At 42.9% G+C, this 19705-nt stretch overlaps 1 protein-coding gene and 1 long non-coding RNA gene across 4 annotated transcripts in view; one reads left to right on the forward strand and one right to left on the reverse strand.

The window, feature by feature from the left end:
• LOC148224886 (uncharacterized) overlaps positions 1–13340 on the reverse strand; it is a 47680-nt gene extending 34340 nt beyond the window's left edge. The window contains exons 1-2 of one of the 2 annotated variants that reach the window (XR_015801617.1): positions 10513–13340; positions 4259–4424 (exon numbers count right to left, since the gene is read on the reverse strand). This is a non-coding gene — a long non-coding RNA (uncharacterized LOC148224886). Of the gene's footprint in view, positions 1–4258 lie in introns of both variants that reach the window. The other variant, XR_015801616.1, reaches the window with a different exon arrangement.
• Positions 13341–18535: 5195 nt separating this feature from the next.
• Positions 18536–19705, forward strand: part of UBE3A (ubiquitin protein ligase E3A) — a 51961-nt gene continuing 50791 nt past the window's right edge. The window contains exon 1 of one of the 2 annotated variants that reach the window (XM_088159974.1): positions 18536–18813. The gene's annotated coding sequence lies outside the window, so the exon portion shown is untranslated. The remainder of the gene's footprint in view (positions 18814–19705) is intronic. The other variant, XM_014892550.2, reaches the window with a different exon arrangement.

The raw sequence follows: 19705 nt of genomic DNA on the forward strand, positions 1-19705 counted from the left end.
TATCGTTGAAGCACACTGTAAGAACAGATACATGAATATCATTTTTTTTCTTAGTGACTTGGCTAAAACTAAATGGATTTTTGTCTTTTTTTGAAGATATGAAATAGAAAAATAGGAACAATTTTGGCATAGCTGCCATATTCCACTTCTTTCAGCCCTCTGTTAAAATTTTCAGTCAGGCCCACTGTGCTGCTCTCAGGGATTACATTAACAAGCCCAGATGTTTCACCACTTTGGAGATTCCAGACAGGAGTCCCGCTCTCTCTGCTGCCTGTTCAGGGACTCAGAGTAGGCCAAACATCTAACCTACAAACAAAGATTTGTGAACAGAAAGAGATGGTGTAACACACACACAAGTACTCAGTATTTCAGAAATGTACCACCCTCCTCCCTCCTTGTTTCAGCATGTTTTCAGAGATGTCTCTTCACAAGCAGCAGAAGTTCTGAAATGCAACTGCTACTCCTTCGTGTGTGTGGATGGCTGTTTCAAGCATCAGTTCTGTTCCATGTTTTTTATTGTTGTGCTATTTTAATTTCACTTTCTCACATGATCTTCTTTCTAATGCAGCATCCTCCCCACTTCCCATGGCTAATTATGGAGCTACCCTGCTAGAGGAGGTGAACATAGCTTTTACACAACTAATGGAGAGCATTTGCCAAAACTCCAGATTAAAAGATTCCCTTGACACCTCTATCCATGCATTATATGTTTATTTTTGCTTAGTGACTTGAAATTATTCCATGACATATAAAATCAGTTATTTGCAGGTAGTGTTTCCTTCCTCTAAAGAAGGGAATAAAACATTACTCGCTAGAAGTTCTTTCTTCTATAAAGGACAAGCTGCTTTTTCTGAGGGCTGTGACTTGCTCTGAAGTTTTCCCCATTTCTACACAAGAGTTCATCCTCTGCTCTCAGCCAGAGGGGAGAGCCAGGCAGAGTAGCAGAGAAGAATATCCAAGTAAAGCCCGGGAAAATGCAGACACCTCTTTCCTTCAGTCCCTTCAGAAAGAAATATGACTGAGAACACCATCAATCTCATCTCCTCTTTTATTTTCAATTTTTGTGTAGTGGGACTGTTCCAGTACACAGATAACGATCAGAAAGATGATGAGGTTCTGCCATAATCAATATAAGCTTTGAACCAATGCTTAGAATGGCTAGCATTTTAATGCAGACAGAGATATTTTGCTCTCCAGCATCAGGCCAGAATATTAACCAGTAGAAATACTTATTCACAGACCTTTCACAATCAGGTTCTCAGTCTGCATAAGACTTCTCAAGTCAGGGATAGGTATAAGGATTTCGGGGGCAGGGGGGAAGGAAAGCCAAAAGACTTTAAGCAGCTTAGAATGTATAAAATTTTTCGAACAGATGATAAACATCAATGAAACAGAAAAGACAACCTTGTCTACACAATCATCTGCCGTTCAAGCTCTTCTAAAGACAACAGCGGGATAAAGCATAAATAGAAAACCAAAAAATCTTAGTAAGTCTGATATCTTCAGCCTCTTCACAGGCATCAGGTGCTTTCATATTGCCTGGTTCTGCATCCCTCTCCCTGTAAACTGATAATGTGCTTTCCTAGGTTTACTGAAGTCCAGTTGTGACAGGCAGCTTGAGTTTAAAATTTAATCCAGTGAAGAACAAGTGATTGTGACAGAGAATGAGCGTGAGTATGAAACCTGAAACAGAAAGCAGAGGAAAGATCCCTTCTGCTGCTGCTCATCCTTAGGCTCGCCCTGCAGGCACCGCACCCAAAGAGTTGGAGCTGGCCTTGGGCATACAGGTAACACGAGGCAGGGAACAGGGATGGGGGGGAAAGAGGACAACTTTCCTTCCTATTCAAAACTTAACAAGTAGCAATAATTTCAGCTGGACAACTTTGCATCTCTGTCAGTTAAAGTAGCTCAGCAGTTAGGGAACTGTACACCTTGTGAACCAACACTTGAGTGAAACCCCCCTCATAAAGGGAAACCCTCTTTGAGGAAACCTTCCCTCATCAAGGGAAGTAATTTACTTTTCCAAGCCAATTCAATTTGACTTTTCTAAAATAGAAAAGTAGACCAGCTAAGCCAGAATGTAAATTTACAGAGTGATTTGGAGAAATTAAAAAATGCTTTTGACAATCAGAAGGAAAATAAGAGGGAAAATTTTGACAATCAGAAGTAAAATAAGAGGGAAAATTATAATGTACCAAGTAGAGCAGAATGTGGGCCATCCATGCTAATGCAGAATTCTTTCTCATTTGTTTTCCAGGAGTGTCTTCAAAAATATTGCAATTTAGTCTCTATACCTCAGACAGGCAGCAAGAATGACAACAATAATAATAAATCACCATATTTCAAAGTCAAGAGAAAAAAATAGGTCTTTAAGATTTTATTCACTGTCTTAATAACTTGTACTTATTAAAATTCATAGACATTTCAGTGAGATCACAAATTCACTCAATTTTTGAAAATCAGCAGCCAGTCAAGTCCTGAGACAATGCTTTATGCTCGCAAAAAGTCTGACAGAAATTTTTAAAAAGTGCTTGCATTTTTCAGTATTAGTTGCTATCAATTCCACTTCTGAATCCAAACAAGCATGTGTGCACACATGCATGCACGGATATACAACTTACAACTTTTTCCTTATAATGGTTTCTTTCTTCCCTCCCACAAAAAAAAAAAAAAAAAAAAGTATTAAAAAAGAGCTTGTATTGTTTCACCAATGCAGAATGTTAGTAAACTCTGAATTGGTTCATTCTTGGTAAAGTCTATGAAAACCCTGTGGCTTCTCACTTGCTCCTTTACCTCGCTGCACTTTTCAGACCTGCTGTAGCAAGCCAGCCCCCAGACAAAGTTCAGAGCCTTATCACATCCCTGGACCAGGCAAAACCATCAGCCTTTGAATGAGTGGGGCAGCCAGGGGAAATGGAGGGAACAGAGGAAAAACTGCTGTGTCACTGTGGAACGCTTGGCAACCCATTGCAGGAAATGAGACAGCAAAGTCAGCTGCAGTCAAGCCTAATCCTCACTGGCAAGGGGGAGAGAAGCAGAGACAGAGGAGGAAGAAACAGCAGGGATTTCCCCTTAGCAACAATGATATTTGAAAGCATAAAGATATAAATTATTTTGGGCTGCCTGGACACTTAGCAGGAGCTGGGGATTATGTGTGTGAAGGAGTTCAGAAGAGGCTGCAAGAGCTTTGGGAGGAATGTAAACTGAGTGTAAAATGTGTAAATCTCTGGTCTGCTGTGAGAGGGAAGCTGCAGTGGTTTATTTTAGCTGAAATAGGCTTTCTGGGACCTCTGCTTACCACACTGACCATCATTGTGGCAATGTTCAAGGCACCTGCTCTCTTCACCTCCTGCTTCTCTCCACAAAGGGTATAACACAGGCACTTTGATTGTCAACACTCGTGATTATGTTGCCTGTGAAACTCAGTGCAAAGGTACCTAAATCCTCTTTCTTGAGCTTCTCAGCTCAAAAGAAATACAAATGACAGCAAAATACCCCAATTTAAGCTATCAGAAAGGCCTCTACCATGTCTACCTGTACTTTCTGGGCGTTCAAGGCACATTGGATTAAATGTGTGTGTTTGTTTGATTGTTTGGGACAGCCCAGTTCCAAAGTCTGTCGGCAAGCAGAACTGACAGGCTCGAACAGAGGAACCTAGAGCAGGGACCCTAAAACATCGACATATCACCTACTACACTGCAAAGACGTCCATCAGACACCACCAGCAGGAACTCTGACCAAATTTTTTAAATAACTCTCTACTGATAGGGATTGCATCAGGTCTCCAGATACAGCTAAATCATGCCAGTGATTTTTTCCTGTCCTTGAAACGCTAACATACGTAGTGAAAGTGTTTTCCCTTTTTGTTGGTTTTTGTTAAAGCATTGTTAAAAATCAGATTGCCCCATATGTTTTATATTTTCAGTTCATTTGCTGGGATGAGGAATATCTTTGGGCAAAATCTTTGTTTCCTTAAACATAACTCAGCTGTGCTGCCCATACAGATGAACAGTTTTCAGAAGTAAGGTACAGATAAGGTACGTTTCCAGCAGTAAGGACAGACCACTATGGATTCTATGGAATCTGTGGATTCTTTGCCATGTAGATGATGTCTTACCTTGTGTAATTTTTCAGTTTCAGTATTCTTTGTCCTCAGTTTATGCACCATTTCCTCATTTCTCCAGCTTTCCTTGAACAATCTCAAAATTAGGTTAAGCAGCAGCTAAACTGGAAGACTGCTCTGACCACCCCTTCATACCTTGCTGCAAATAATCTTCTCTGTTGAAAATTCTCTCCCCATTGTGGGGGCAGCTTCCCTCTAGCAGCAGTTCATGAAATGGGATTTTGTGAAATCCTTTGAGTATCCTTGAAATCCTCAGAGTATCCTTTGCTCTTCTTCACAAAATCCTAGCTGGGTCATGCCACTGTGCATCAAAAAAGAAAAGAGCAGGGTCAAAAGAGCACCTGCCTCACAGTGCCCTTCTCCCTGAGAGAGGAGGCAGCCCTGTGCACGGAGGGTGCTGGTCAGACAGAGTGAAGGATGCAGGTGCTGCCGGACAGATCAGGCAGGCCTGCCAAAGGCTTCCGCCACGTCCTGTTGCCTCCCTTTATGTTAACTCTGGCTGCCTCAGAGGGCATGGGGAAAGCAAACCCCAGAGAGGAGGCAGCAATAACAAGGCTGTCCAAAAGGCCACCTTGGAGGAATGGGGCAGTCTCCACATCGGGCCCCTGCCCACTACCCTCTGCCCCCCACATCCTTCCCAGACCAGCCAAAGGATCCCGTTTTACACATCTTGCTTGCCCATGAGCAGCCTTTCCGATGTCCACAGCCCCTCTGGCCTCAGAAAGGTCTCCTCAAAATGACTGATGTCTCACTGTTGTCACATGCTCGGTCTGCTCCCGTGTGCCTGGAGCTGCACTTCCATAACTTTCAGACACTACAGACTGAGCAGTCTGAAACTGAATAGCAATATGCCATCTCAGCATGTAAAAAAACACCTGAATTCAGATTTGGACTGGATGGGGATCATCGGTCTGCAGGGTTTGGGTGAGGCAAGGGATAGCAACTGGACCAGGAAAAGGTAAAGATCAGGAGGACAAAACAGAGAACACAGGTTTGGACGTCATCAAGACAATGAGGAAAATAACACTTGCAGGAGTAGAACTGGAAAACTGGGACTGGCTGAGTAGTGAAAACATGAAAGGGCAAAGCAGGGGCTGGAGTTCTGCAAGGCAGCAGCAAGAGTGATGCATAAATAAAACATGGTACAAGAAGCACAGAAGGCTGGGGAGAAGCAGCGATGCAGAGAAACGGTGGGCATGTGGCATCAGGAGTGAGCAAGAGGTGCAAAGCAGCATGCAAAGTAAATGTAGAAAGATTAAGGAAAAACCTTTGAGAGCCGAGAGGCATTGAGGGTCTCCTTTTTTTAATTTTCTGTCTAGAAACGCCTATGAAAGTTTCTGACAAAGCATCCCAAAGATCTCCCAAAACCCCGCAGGCAACCCATAAAGGGCAGCTGGCAGCTGCTGTCTACCATCTTCCTCATTGCATACCTACCACAGGGAAATTGTCCTGCAGGGAAATTGACATTTTTGTCCTGGCTTTTAGCATGTCCACACAAATCAATAGTATGATAAATCCACATGTTTTCTTTGCTTTTTAGAAATCCAGGCTTACAACTGAGTTTCCATCTGCTGCAGCACATAGCATCACGTATGCATCCCTGCACAGAGACTGTGCATTAGGAGACATAATCTGCCAAGGACTCTGCTCCACTGTCCGAGTCCACTTCACTTTAGAAAAGATTTCAAATGGAATATTTGGCCAGTGCAACACAAATGTGTTCTTGTTAAATCCAAGCACATGGAAGGAAAATATTTTTATTTTATTCTTCTGGAGGAAAAAAAAATCATTACGCTTCCAGAGCGACACAATCACACTTCCCAGCCGAAAACAAAACTCATCAATGGACAATTTAATTTAAATGGCACTTTCCTTCTATAAATGAATAAACTTTCTTCATTTTTTACCTCAAACTTTCTGTTGTTAATCTGTAAAGCACAGTAATGCTACCCCCTCAACATTTTGAGATGTTATGAAAATAAAGCCACGGGAAGCACTCAGTTGCTATAGTAATTAGCATCATAGGAAAAGGCCAATAAGGAAACAAAGGACTTTGTCTCCAGAACAAGCTTTAAATCATGCATGAACTGTGTGGTAACCATAAAATCCACATGAGGAGAAAAGAAAACATACTGAGGCAAAAAGCCTGCAAGAATAAATGCAACATGTGTTGATATAATTAAAGGCTCTATGGCTCACACATATACCTCCTTTATGACATTTCCTGAGAGATTTTTAAGTGGCTTGGCAACCAGAAGAATGTTTTTATTAGTTAATGGTTTGTGTGTCAAACTCTATTTGATTTGCTTTATTTGAGTAATTTAGTCTTTTGCCTGGATACTAGAGGAAATTATGAAATTTTAAGTTCTTTGTCCATTAGACTGGGTACCTCATAAATATATCTAAACCATACTATATACATATATTTTAAAAACACTTAGGATAAAACCTTTCCATTTCTGTTCCAACCTTTGTTCACAATCTATTTCTTTTGCTCTGAAGGGCTTTCTTTTTTCCACCTTTTTGTTCCACTCTATCTTCAATAAAAAAGAAATGCTTCCTAATCACAAGACGTGACAAGTCTTGCTATGTTTTCCAATAGCCGTATGCTTGGGTACTTAAGAGCATTTGGCCTTGTGCTTTGCATCTAACCAACAACACACCCAGGTGAGCTGCTATTGGGCAGGGACTTAATCCCTGTCATCTTTAATCACTACATTAAAAGATTTAAAGACTAATGTTAAAGGCCATTCAGTTTGGGCACCACAGACCTACAGGATGCAGTTGGGAAAAGCCACTTGGTTTTTCCCGGCAAAACCTGTTATAGATCTTTGAGGACAAAAGCCAGGAGAGCTGAGAAGGAAACTCTTTTTCTGTGACACTCCCTCAGTGTGTCTCAGACATCCACCTAGACACCCTGGGACTTCCTGCAAGTTTCACACATGAGGTGTTACTTGCATGAGGTGCTACATTTATTTAAATAGCTGCACTGAAAGGTTAGCTTTGGCCCACTTCTGTTCTGCATAACGTCAATAAGAAAGTTATTAGGTCAGTACTGAAAAATTCCATCCCTAGTCAGAGCATAACTCTGCAGAGAGGATGACTCATCTGTTACCCAGTGCAGAAAATGTGAGGGGGCCATTTAGCACTCCCTCAGGAATCTGACCCCCAAATGTAAAATTTCCTGCTTGGATCCCACATCGTTGCAATACGATTGCTAGCAGCAGTAGTCAGGGATGTTTCTTCCTGTCCAGATATTAGAAGCCCATCTTGGAGGTTTGGACTTTGCTACAATTCCCCAAGTGCTGTTACTCTGTGCTTAACTCAGATCTCAGGCAGCTGCACACCCAGGTTTGTCCCCTGGGACCACACGACTCCAATGCTGCATAAACTTCCAAAACCAGTACAAGGCAATCTGATCCAAATCCAGTACAAGGCATTTTCAGCCTAGTAATTCTTCATCTTGAGGACTCTGATGCTTACGGATCAACAAAGGCTGTCCAAAGCCTCTCACATTATTTTCCCAAGTGGGTAAAAAATAGTATTGTGATAGTAGTTCATACAGTACTTTTATAATTGCCTTATCTACAGATAAAATTTAGTTCTTCACAGACAGCCCTACAGCAATCACCACTATTTTCAGCTACCAGAACCTGGCACAAACGTCCAGGGAACAACTCTCTTTCAATAATCAGCTCCTGTCAGCACTCGCGGAGCAAAGACATCCCTCCCTGATGCTTTCCCTGCAGCCCTTTTATCTATGCTGCCTTGACTGAAAACATTTTCACAGCCACAAAGCTAACAACATCACACATCTTTTCAAACATTAAGTCATCCCCAAATGGTATAAAAAAAAATTGTAAAACAGCAGACTAGACAGTGATAACCATTGATGTAGAATCTACATGATATAAGGATCTTATTAGTCAGGTCATTCCTTATGAATACTCATTTAGATTGACAGTGTCTCTATATAAACAATTAGCAATTTATTCTAGTTACCTTCATTTTACTTTAACAGTATACAGATTCATTCAAACCCTTTGTTTAAAAAAAATTTAAAATAAGCTTCTGTTGTTTTCCTTACCAATTCCTCATCAGGATAAAAATAAAAATTGTCTTTTTCATAGGTGTACGATATCCTAATACAGGTATCTTTTAATATTCCAAAGCAAACCTTTGCAAATGTTAGGCTTTATTACACATTTTCCTTCTATTTCCTGCATCAACGCCACCCTCCAAACACACATACAAATACAAACACAAAAGCTAGGGAAAATAAAATACTTTCTAGACCAATGACTGCTAGAAAAAGACATTTGAAAATGAGACAAACCATGATCTCTGTACACAAGAGAATTATTTGCTCAAGTAGGTCAGGAAAGACTTTGTTTAATGTAAATGTAACATAAAAGACCTTGCAGTTCAAATATTTCATCATTCACATGATTTACATGTAGTCTGTAGCATAAACACCATAAAAAGCAGTCTTCTCTTGTGCTAGATCTATATTTATTTATTTATAATTTAAGGGAAACTGAAATATGAGCACAAAGGACTTGTTAATGGGTTTCAGTGTGTGAGGTGGCCTCTTCAGTTCTCACTCACCATAAGCGTGTGTCTATGCAAGGAAGATAAGGCACTGTGTCTCTGATGACATCTCATGATGTCCTCTGTGGGACAGCATAAGAGGTATTTTCTTATTCTAAGATGTTGTGATTTAACCCCAGCCAGCAGCCAAACCCTACAGAGCCACTTGCTCACTCGCCCACCAGCAGGACTGGGGAGAGAATCAGAAGAGTAAAGCTAGAAACCTCACAGGTTGAGATAAAGACAGTTTAACAGGGAAAGCAAAAGCCATGCATGGAAGCAAACCAAAAGGAGAAATTAATTTCACTGCTTCCCACAGGCAGGCAGGTGTTCAGCCATCTCCAAGACAGCAGGGGTCCATCATGCATAATAGTGACTTGGAAAGATATATGCCATCAATTCAAATGTCCTTCCGTTCCTTCTTCCTTCCACTCTACATACAGGGAAGGATGTTGTATGGTGTGGAATATGCCTTTGGTCAGTTTGGGTAACCTGTCACAACAATATCTTTCCTAAATTTCCCATGGACTCCCAATCTTCACACCAACTTGGCAGCAGGAAAAGCAGAAAAAACCTTGGTTCTGTGTAAGTCCTGCTCACCAGTAAGAAAAACATCTCTATATTATCAACTCCGTGTTTAGCACAAATCAAAAACATAGGCCCGTATCAGTAACTGTGAAGAAAATTACCTCTGACAAAACTGCTACATAAGGAAAGTTCAACATCAAGAAGAAACCCATTGTTTCTTATGTATCCCATATTTGCATATAGTCACAGGAAATTTGAGGATCAGAACTTCTCTTACTGTTAAACTTCAGAGCTCATATCTAACCCTGAGTGTTTTGACATTAATTTTCATATTATTTTCATCTATTTTTAGTTCACAGACTTAAAATCATTTTTCTGAAAGACAATAAAAAAGGCTAAAAAAAGAAAGCTTACTTAGATATGACAGCTAGAGTTATATCTTAATTAGTAATGAAGCATATGATGTGCTATATGAAAACAGTATTTCCAGCATTACAAGCATTAAAGTATTAGAAATAACTCTACAACTTTAATTCCAGTTCATAAATTATTCCAAGCACTTACTGTGCTATGTAACTCTTAGCTGAGGACCCTACATGCCTATAAACAAGCTTTTGAAAAACCTGCAGCTTTGACAGAGAAATCAAGCCACAGCATTCACTCTCAGGAAAAAGATTTTCTTGTGCAAATCTTGCTTTTGAGTTTAGGAGGAGTATTTCTATGGATAAGAAGAAAAAAAAATTAAAAAGTACTTACTACATTTCGGGGCTCATTAACTTAGTTTAAGAGTGACGAAGTTAAGTATTTGTAAGCATGGAATTAACCAAAATTGGAAAATGAAGAATATTCCTTCTGGAGTTTAACATGCAAGTCTTAGTAACATCAGTTCAGTATGGGTATTTTAATAAAAGATAACCTTCCCATCCTATACAATGCATCTTGCCACATTTCCATTCATTCCAAGGGGCAGATTCTTCAACAATTTTCAGCTGGAGAGGGTAATTTGTGCTTTGAAGGAAAATTTTCAATTCCAACACAGAAGTTTGTGACTGAATTTTAAAAATGCAATTCTTAGGACTTTGGATCCAAAAGCACACCAGTTGAAAATTAACTTTTCATTTTCACCTCCTTTATGGTCAGTACAGGTAAGAAGCCCTAAATAACAGACAAGCATCCAGTCTTGTTCATAGAGCAAATGAAAGAAACTGCAACCCAGGAGACCATGCTGTGATATCCACTATTATAGAACCTACATTGTTTAAGGGTCTTACCCTTCTTTGCCTTGTGAGTGCTCATCCAGCTTTACAATTCCTTTAGGTCTGCAAAGACATCAATTTTGATCAATTTAGAAGCATGAGATTACATTCCTTTTCAATATTCTCTCCGGCATGGTGAGGATACTTCTTAAATCAGATATTACTTGTGAAAAATCATAGAAGCATTCATCCACTGCTTCCTTCTGCAAAAGTGATGTCAGTTCAGCCTTTCAGGGCACAGAATCACATCTGCTCTGTGGCTTTAAAAAATATTTCTTTCCACAATTGTAAGGCTGTCAAGGAACTTCGAGGCTTACAAAAGGAAAACATGACAAGTTACAACTAACATTCATTGTATCTGTTTGAATCTGATTCTCATGTGCATAAAGAGCTCTATATTTCTTCTTCAATGTCTCCAAACAAAGTGACGTAGCTAATTTTATTTTTAAGTACTTGCAATAAATGAGTACTGAAGCTTAGGAAAGAGCTAGTACTAAAAAGCTTATCAGATCTTTAGCAACACAATAATTTACTCCCAAGCTTGGCCTTTTCTACGTAAATAAAGTAAAATCAGCATTTCACAGTTTACACAGATTAAAAATCAGCCTAGAAAATCAGCACCAAAAACTGTATCATACCTTAGCAGACTTTCTGAGAGACCAGAGAATGAGGATCCTGTTTTAAAAGATACTTATTTTTAGTTCAAATGAGTCCTGCATCCAGACAGCTCCAGTCATCATATTTGAAAAAGAAAAGCAGTGGGAGCAGGGATCTCTGAAGCACCTTGGTAAAACTCCAAGGTCTATTTCCATTCCAAGGGTCATACATTTCAATACTTATTCAGGGAAAAACTCACGCATTTGTCATATAGGATTTCAGTTCCTCAGTGAAAATAGCTGTATTTCTTTAGCATGCCAGACAGAAAGTTTTATTTTCTAATCTTACAAAATGCAAAATTAAGAAAGCAAAACTGAAAGCAAAAGAACAAATGCAAACAAGACCCCTTACCATAGATCTGTGTTTGGGCAGCTGTTGGATCAGTATGAATGGGATAGACGTTCAATCCTCTGCCAGATCAAACACTTATCAAATGCTTTTGCTGAGTACAAAATAGACTGGGTGATCTCTTCTGCAATATGGGTATTACCAGTCTAGAGTAAGTTCCATATCTGGGGTTAAGAGGTGTGACAGGGTCATATGCCAAGGTCACATGAGTCAGATTCAGCCTCCAAAACACTCGAGCAGGACCCCAAGCATAAAACTTTATCTGTATGGTGTCTTTCAATCCTACACTTCTGTGGAGAGCTCAGCCCTGGGGATAGCAGTTGTCTCAGGACACAAACAAACTATACTACTTTTAACCTCTGGGTTCAAACATAATTCATCCCCACTTTGATAATAAATTAACATTTTCATCCTCTTCTCCCCAGCTACATTCTTTAATGATCAGTGCCTCCTAGACCCTTGTCTTTCTTCCTCCTCCTCTGATGTTCCTTGGAAGTAAGACAGGGAGCAAGACACAAAATACATTAATTAATAGAAAATACATTAATTAAACTTCCACCTGATACTAAAACCAGGCAATTCACTGTGACAAGGCACATGAAGCACCTCCAGCTCTCCATCTTCTTCCCCATCCCTCATTTTTCCTGAAAGGGGTAGCTAGCCAAGCATTTGATGTTTATACACTGATAAAGAAATGTTGTGAGTTGTACATTCTACCTTAAGAGCAAGGTCATACTTCAGGATAGGTCCTTATAGCTACAGGAGGTTGAACTTGGTGTGTAGCTGTAGCTGGTGTGATCTGCAGTGGCAACATCTACAGTAAAATGAGTACTGCTGCTGAGGAAAGGAGAGGAGATGGGCTTCTTTTCTAACATCCTCTTGCACTTAACACAAGAGATGTTGGAGCTGATGCTATTTCTTCTCAGGCTAAATTAGGTTTCATCTTCATGTAGACACCCCTCGCGAGTACCCTTTTCAAATTAAAACCTCCCCAGACAACAGTAATAGTAAAGCAGCTTATAAAACACTGGGTGGAGAAAGCTGCATATTGATGCTAATTACCTGAGCCTTCAGCTTTTCAATTATGTCATGATGACCTTTTAAAAATCATTTATTGACTGGAAAAAATACAGAGAGCTGGTTGACTCTGATTTCACCAAGGTGCCACTGCAATGCTAATAACCAAACCATACTCTATATTCAATGAATGAGCTGTTTAAATAGAAAAGTAATTATGACCTTAAAATTCCAAAGAAGAAAAAAAAGTCATAAATTGAATTTGTCACTGTGTAAGATAAAGTTCTCTTAGAAAAATAGAGTGCTTTGCCTCAAAAGCAACATTACAACTAGGCACTACGTGGTCCCTTTTTTAGAAAAACACGTGCTTGCACTGGGATTGCTTGTCAGATTTTTTTTTTTTTAGCCATGGTAGATTAATAAATGCAGTTGCCTGCATCCTTCCAAGCATTATTAAGCATGTCACATTAACTGCACAAAGCCATTTTGCTCTGCTCAGCAAATCAGGCTTCTATATATATCTTGGGAAAAAAATGTAGGCATGTGGTCAGAAAAACAGCTGTCAGTCAGGCTCCTCTCCTACAATCAAAACAATGGCTATCCCAAACCTGCATAGCTATGTAATGTAAGCTTCAGCTGTGTTGAGTGCTGCAAAACATACCAAGATGCCCCCATGAAATCTCTGTGTAAACAAAACCATTGCTCCTAAGCATCTTTCACAGCTACAACTGCTCAAGACTTCTTTCTGAAAACAGATATGTCAGGAACCAGGGACAGACTGTGAATATAGAAAAATGTGTAATATAGCACAGCAGCAAGCAAAAAGGAAAAAAAAAACAAACAAACAAACAAACAAACAAAAAAAAAAAAAAAAAAAAAAAAAAAACAACAAAAATGCATAATGGCCAAAAAAATAGCTTTTCCAGTTCATGTGCACAGGTAACCAATGGAAATTCTATGACGACCTGCAGCAAACCACAAATCTCTCACCTCCTGAGAAAGAACTGAAATGCTGCCTGTATTCTGCTCAGTCTTCAAGAAGACTAGAGAACCTAAGTGCAAGATTTGCAGAAAGATTGTACATTGGACTTGGAGACAAAGAGCTACATGTGAGCTGCTTCTCCTTTCACCTTATTTCCTTCCAGAGGCCACTGGGCTGGGCAAAGCATTCAAGGAAAACAAGACTCTCCCTGACAAGCTTATTTCAGCAAATGAATCACGAAACCTTCAGCTCACATGGAGGAACTGAAACAACCTCACTCAATTGAGAAGTCTTCAGAAACGGGAGCCACTTCAAGATGACATGAATCTCCACATCACACCTTAACCAAGGGACTAGTTCATCCATTTGTGTGGAGAAAGGGGAGAACAAGTATGCATTTCAGGACTCAGAAGTAGTCATAGCCCTTCAGAAATGCCTGCATAAAGGGGATTTCTTGAATCTCCCAGTTGCCCAGACTAAGCTCTAATTCAAAACATTAGTATTTCATTCCATCACTGATGATCTTTTCCCATTCCTTATCTTTTTATCTGCAATGGGATGCTGAAGCATTTGGCTTGACTCACAGTCTCTAACCTCCTACCACCTAAGGGGTTACACTTACAGAGCTTCACAATCTAATTTTCTCTCACATAACTATTTGAAATGAACACCAAAAAAAGTATTATCTAACTATTTGTATTGAGGTTTTCAAATTAAACAGAACACACACAGCACTCTCTGTGTGTTTACAAAGACAGGAAACTATTTGCCACAAAGTTCTGAAGTGAGATATCAACATTACTGAAATTAATATGCAGCAGACTTGGTTCACAATGGCATTTCTCCAGCATCATAAGTAAATTGTGAATGAGGCTTGGGATTCTATTTTTAAAGTCTTTTTCCTCCTGCTGGGAACCAGTGCCTATTCCATATGACTTGTCTATGAGACAAGTTGTATTAGTTCCCTTCAGCAGTTGAAAAAAACCTGTTTCCAAATATTCATATGTTAAAACTAGGTTTCTGCAGGACTTTCATTTCATGACCAAGTTATCAGCCATAATAGTTGATTTTTACTTTTTTATCAAGCATTACTTCAATAATGCAATTGAAGCCTTTCACCGGAGCCTGCTCTGTGAAGGGATCACTGCAAAAGGCAGTCAAACCATTTGTTCTCCTCAGCTGCAGTCCATACCCAGGCCCTAGAGTTGCAGGGATTAGCAAGGAAGCAAGGAGGGAGTGGTGGTTCTTCCACTGGGAGTTCCAGTCAGATTTCTCCAAATTCATAGCTGGCTCAGCTGGGCAGATCCAGTTGCTTTCCAGCAGCTGGCTATACCAATGTAAAGTAGCAGAATGCACTCATGGCAGCAAAAGCATTTCTGTACCCTAGTATCTCATCACTTCAGAATATGTAACATACTTAAATGAGGTGGGAAAGTATAATCATCCCCACTGGAACACAAGCAGCTTAGGCACATCACTGGCAACAGTTAGTCTACTGGTAGTCACGCTATCTCAAAAGAAAAAAAGAAGCCCCAAGCACATGCTACAAAACCTAAAAGTGATCTAGTATTTCCCCCAAAATGGCATCTTGTCCCCAGCAAAATCAAAACAAAATCTGTCATGCAGCCTGGTCATCCATGCAACACTGCTATACTGCAATTAGTCTGGGTATATTCTTTAATGTATCATTCTTCACCTGTCCACTGCCAACGTGACTTGTCTCACATCTCAAAACAGAAGGAAAGGTGAGTCTTTTCACAACTGTGTCCTTTTCAGAAAAGTCTCCTTCCCCTACCTCTGCATCTAGGCAGTGCAATAAATAACCACCAGCATCCACATCAGCTCGATCCATCCTGCACATTTCCTCCGTCGTTATCATCTGCCCCTTCCTCATAATTGCACTGGTTTCTTCAGAAGAAAACTTGTGACACATCTAAACTATATTACCTCAGAGCAGAGATGGGTTATGAACTGCTCATTATTAACATGGAACAAGATCTCAGGATTGCAATCCATGGAAAAAAATACAATTGATGGTCTCCAACAGCCAAAAAACCCAAACAAGTGTCAGCTACTATTTGGAAACATAGAGGGTTTAAAAACACCATCATTGTATAAACCAACTGCATTCCTATCTTGGATATTGGTCTTTTCTGCTATAAGGAAACAAGAAGACGACCCAATATTCTGATAAAAGTTATGGAGACAGCTTCCACGCAATGACTGACTGCCATAAATTCCAGGAAGGTCTTTAGGACCATCACCTGAATATGCAGGGATAAAATAGTGAAGGCTGGAGTTAAACAGGAGTTGAAATAGGTGAGGGATGTGAAGGACAAATAAGAGCATCAGTAGGTACATCAGCAGCAAAAAGAGGACTAAGGAAATTGTGACACTGCTTCTAAATGAGACAGAGCATCAGCAGCATGGGATACAGAAAAGAGTACATCAGTGCCATCAAACCTTATGGAGAGTAGCAAAGCTTGAGGGAGAAAGATGCTGTTCTTGGAGGAGGAGCATGAATTTAGAGACTACTTAGATAAATTGGACATATGTAAGCTCATGAGATCAGATGTCAAGTCATAACATAAACAGAGCTGGCCAATGTCACTGTGAGGCCACCTTCTGCCATCTCTCAATAATCACAGTGTTTGTCAGAGGTCCCCAAGGGCAGGCAAGGAGGATACAGCTGAGCAGCTTCACCTGAAAATATGGGAGCTTACTTCCAGATACAGTAAGATCAAGAACTTCCAGACTAGGAACAGCCACCATGGATATACAAGAAGCAAATAATGCCTGACCAGCCTGAGCTGAGAAGGAAAGCTGAGCTGTAGGTAAAAAGAGAGCAGATGTTCACTTTGACTTAGCTTATGAAATGGTGCCCCACAGCATCCTTATAATCAAGCAGGAGGTAAGGGCTAGACACGTGGGCTCTGCAACAGAGCAAGGGAAAAGTAGCAAGACAATGCATTTTCCATATGCAGTTTTTTCAATATTACTATTTCTGAGGTAACAGGAAAGATCATGGCACAATAAACTTTGGTCTGAATCTAAAATTTTAATACATAAAAGTTGGCAGGTTTCCCTACTATGTGGGAGAGAGCCTCCAGATGCAGAAGGCTGTGTTCATGCCAGTGATTATTTTTAGATGATTACCAATGTCCATCTGTACACAGCAATGTACCCTGCTTTCAGACCACACTGAACTACAAGAATACTTCATTCAGTCTTAATATTTCAATGATACACCATGTCCTCTGCAAGTACCAGGACTCTGCACTGGTTTGTAATAATGCCATTTGTGTCCACTGGTCTTAACAGCTATTACCCAGCAACAAACACAATAGGTCTTGCACAATTGTGCCCAAGAAAATATTTCCTAGCCCAGAACCTGGCTTTAGTACCATACTTTTGAGAATTCACGTTTATGGTTTTAACAGCTTATTCCAACATTTGAGAACTACTCATTCTTCTAGTCTATACTTTTTAAAACAAAACAAAACAGAACAGTATACTCTCTACCAGAATAGAAGCACCTCTATTTAATTGCCTTTATTAAGGAATAATGTAGAAAAGAGTCAGATCTATTTTTTCTACTTACTCCTTCCCCCCTTCTATGCTTGTAACTCCACATATTTAAAGCTTAAAAAACTCAACATCCAAAAGAAGTAAAATTTTGCATGCATTGCCCAGTTTTAAAATTATTTGATCAAACTGCTTTTAACATTCACCTGCCAAAACACAACTTTTACTCGTGCTTTTAACATCACACAAAAAGTGTACTTGCAGTGCATAGGCCTGGGTGTAGGTAGGGGAAGGAATGACCCAAGAGGCGATGGAAAAAATATGCATGGGGCAGAGGAGAGAGCCAGGTGCCAGTCAGGGCTGCACAGGACCAGAAGGTGTGTTACCCACCCTTCGGGCTGTATCCCCGGGTCCCAGTGCCTGACACTTCCAGCCCCACCAGCCAGCTCTGCCCTCTGTGCCCCCTCCCCACTCGGGGTGCTAGGTTTAAATAACACCAGGCATTTGATGGCCTAAATTTACACCGTGCTGGCTCTCTGCCCAGCGTAGCAGGCTGGGACAGCAAGGCTGTCCCCATGCTTTGCCACCTATGGGTCACCCAGCTCTCGTTCTCCCCGTCCTCTCCTCCCTTGCCTAGGACTGACCAGGCCTGGCACTGCCTGTCCTCTCATGCCTTGGCTGACACATGGCTCCAGGGTGGGCTCCCCTCCAGAGGTCACCGGCCGCTTCCCTTCCACTGCTCCCTTCTGCCAGCCGGCCATGGCTCCCTGCCCAGATTACACCCGATAAACCCTGGGCGGGCTGCCAAGGGGCCTGCCGGACACGCTGGACTCTGGTGGGGGACCTGCTGAGGGCCTCAGAGCTGGTGGCGGCCACTGTCCTTGCCCAGAGGAGCGATGGGCCCTTGCTGTGCCACCAGTGCCTGGGGTGCCCGCCAGTCTCCAGCGCTGCGTGGGCGGCTGGACACCTGTGTGTGTCTGTGTGTCTGCGTGGGGGTCAGTATGAGTGTGCGTGTGCGCCCGTGTGTTCGTGTTTATCTTTGTATATGTTCGTGCATACATGTGTAAGTACGTGCATGTATGTGTGTATGTACAGTCGCACCCAACAACCCCTCCCGTTCCCTCACACCGCCGCACCCACGGCTCGCCCCCCGCACCCTGCGCACGCGCAACCCCGAGCCCCGCCCTGCCCCGCGCGCCGCCTGGCCGGCGCCCCCACCCCGTGTTTCCCTCTTCCAACATGGCGACCCCAGCCTCGCGCGCACGGGCGCGCAGGCGCCGCCGTGGCTCCGCTCTTCCGCCGGGCGCTGCCGCGACTGCACACGGCCGGAAGGCGCGGCCAGGCAGCTCTCTATGGTTGCCCGCGGTGGGTAGCGCGCCGCCGCCGCCGCCTCGCCTCGCCCCCGCCCGCGCTGCACGCCGGGACACGGCCGGTCCTCCCTCCTTCTCTCCCTCCCTCCCTCCTTCCCGCGCACCCCCCCCCGCGCGCCCCGAGCCTGCGCCGCGCCGACATCCGCGTTGTCCCAAGATGGAGGTGCGGGGCTCGCGCTGAGCGCGGCCCGGCCGACACAGGAGCAGCAGGAGGAGGAGACGCGCCCGCCCGGCCCGGCCCGTCTGCCCGCCTCTCCTTCCCCGCCCCGCCAGGCCGCGGCACCGGCAGCAGCAGGGGCGGCGGTGGCGGCGCCTTCTTCTCGCCCGCGGCCCGGCCCTGAGTGCGGCGCGGCCCCCGCATGAGCCCGGGCGGCAGTGGCGGCGGGAGTGCCCGGGAGCAGCAGCCGAGGTGCCCAGGTCGGTGTGGGCGCTGCGCAAGGCCGGGAGCGGGGATGGCGCCCGGCTCACGCTGGCCCTGAAGGGGAGGGAGGCGGCCCTGCCAGCTCCCCCGCGCTGGGGAGGGGAAGGCGGCAGCCCCGGGGGTCCCTCTCCTTCCGCGCCGTGAGACACACGGGTGCGGGGCCGCCCGGGAAGGCCGGGCGGGCGGGTGGCTCCGAGCTTCTCCTGCCCCCCCGGGGAGACCGGGCTCGCTGGGCGACCTTGGGTGAACCCAGCCTGCCCCTGCCTCGGTTTCTCGGTTCCGTGGCTACTCTTCGGGGCTGCTGTGGGCCTGGGACGGCTCAGTGCCGTCGGCGCGGCCGGCTGCCGGAATGGGAAGTACTGCGAGGGTCTCTTAAGTAGTGGCCAAGGCCTGTTTGACAAAGTACGTCTGATCACTTGCTCGTGTTACCTTCTGTCCAGTCTGAAGAGTTGGATCTGAACCTGTGAGCAGGCTGCTTCCTGATGCATGTGATCAGTCGCTCCTGACTGCGGGACTTTCTGGGCTTCAGTTTTTAAGCATACCTAGGAGTATTTCTGTTAAAGGATGTTACAGTTCACTGTTGATTTGTAAATCAGATGTCTAAGATGATGTGTTGTGGTCATTCAGAAGTTACTACTGCTTAAGAAGCAAAACATGTTTCACAATTCTCCTTTAAGTGACAAGAACCTGTAATTTATAGACTTGTAGTTATTCCTTTTCTTTTTTTCTCCAATTAATGGAAATACTTGTTTATGTTTCCTTCTGTGTAATGTGTTGATCGAATTCTGGGACTAAGCGTGTCTTACATATCACTTCAGGGATGGTCCCTCTGTCTGTATGGAAACTTACGTGCTTCAGTAAGAGTCTGCAAACCTGAAGCCCTGTGAG

This window comes from Sturnus vulgaris, chromosome 2 (assembly GCF_052056855.1).
Source record: "Sturnus vulgaris isolate bStuVul1 chromosome 2, bStuVul1.hap1, whole genome shotgun sequence".
In the NCBI taxonomy this organism is placed as follows: domain Eukaryota; kingdom Metazoa; phylum Chordata; class Aves; order Passeriformes; family Sturnidae; genus Sturnus; species Sturnus vulgaris.